Source organism: Triticum urartu, chromosome 4A (genome assembly GCF_056163025.1).
Source record: "Triticum urartu cultivar PI428250 chromosome 4A, HENAU_Tu73, whole genome shotgun sequence".
NCBI lineage: Eukaryota > Viridiplantae > Streptophyta > Magnoliopsida > Poales > Poaceae > Triticum > Triticum urartu.
Genome location: NC_141876.1, coordinates 189,482,286 through 189,484,150, shown reverse-complemented (window position 1 = coordinate 189,484,150; position 1,865 = coordinate 189,482,286).

Genomic DNA, 1,865 nt, shown 5'->3' with positions numbered 1-1,865 from the left:
GATTCAATGAGAGAGGGGCTTTTGCGGTTACCTGGTTAACCATTGGGGCATCAAACGACCTCCAAATGGACCGAAATTTGAAAGGCGGCCTACCGGTGATGTACCATGGCCACTTGACAAATATCGCCCATTTCAAGTATGTTTTCCACCCGCTCATGAAACAAGATCTGAGAGGTGCAATGGGTGCATGTGGGAGTGTCGGATTTCGAAACGGACAACGGGGAAAATGACCGGATGCATGAGATGAACATGAATGCAAATGAGATGCACATGATGACATGAGATGAAATGCATGACATGAAAAAAATGCAAAACGAAGACAAAAACCCAACCACAAAGGGTATAACATCACATAGCCGAAAATGGCCAGAGTTGGAGTTACAATTATGGAATATTACATCCGAGGCGTTACAACTCTCCACCACTACAACAAGATCTCGACCCGAGATCTAGGACTGAAAGAACTCCGGATATTCGGAACGGAGGTGATCCTCGCGCACCCAGGTGGCTTCTCGGTCGGAATGGTGAGACCACTAAACTTTCAAGAATTTGATCGACTTGTTGTGAGTTTTCGCTCGGTTTCTTCAAGAATAGCAACGGGATACTCATGATAAGACAAGTCTTCTTCGAAGTTGATAACGCGCTCGGGGGTCTTGAAGCACTTGCGAAGCTCTGACACGTGAAGCACATCGTGCACATTTGCGAAGTTAGACAGAAGCTCAAGTTGATAGGCGAGGTCGCCTCTTTTGCCAATTATCTTGAAAGGAACCACGTATCTAGGGGCAAGCTTCCCTTTGATACCGAATCATTGAGTTTCTTTCATTGGAGAGATGGGGAGGTAGACATGGTCTCCGATCTCGAAAGCCAAGTCACGATGCTTGCTATCATAGTAACTCTTCTAGCGCGATTGCGCGGCTTTGAGATTTTCACGGATGACTTTACACAATTTTTCAGCTTGTGTGATCAAGTCATTGTGAAGAAGTTGGCGTTCACCAGTCTCGGACCAATTGAGAGGAGTATGGCACATTCTGCCATATAGAATTTTGAATGGAGCCTTGCCCGAACTTGCTTGGAAGCTATCGTTGTAAGAGAACCTGGCATATGGGAGACAATCTTCCCACTTCATACCGAAAGATATTACACAAGCTCGGAGCATGTCTTTGAGGATTTGATTAACTCGCTCGACTTGGACACTTGTTTGAGGACGGAAAGCCGTGCTGAAGCGAATGTTGGTGCCCATGGCCTTCTGGAAGGAGTCCCAGACTTGGAAGTGAGAATGCTCCACGGTCTGAAGAGATCAACTGTGGTATACCATGCAACGAGACAATTCTGGAGGTGTATAGCTGTGCCAACTGAGCTGACGTGATAGATTCTTTGATTGGAAGAAAATGAGCCACTTTTGTAAGCTTGTCAATGACAACGAAGATAGCATCATTCCCATGCTTGGACTTGGGAAAGCCAGTGACAAAGTCCATTTCGATATGATCAAACTTCCATTCTGGAATAGCAAGAGGTTGAGGGAGACCAGCTGGTCATTGGTGTTCTGCTTTCACCTTTCAACAGACATCACATTCATTCATGAATTAAGCAATCTCTCGCTTCATTCGAGTCCACCAATACGATTGCTTGAGGTCATGGTACATCTTCGAACTGCCTGTATGAATGGAAAGAAGAGAATTGTGTGCTTCATTCATTATGACCTTCCTTAGACCACCTTTAGAAACCACAATCCGGTCCTCAAAGAATAAAGTGTCTTTGTCATCAATGCGATAGCACTTGTATTAGGAAAGACCCTTGGCAATACCATGTTTCACCCTCGTCACCATGGTATCAAGGAGTTATGCCTCACGAATTTGGTTTTCCAA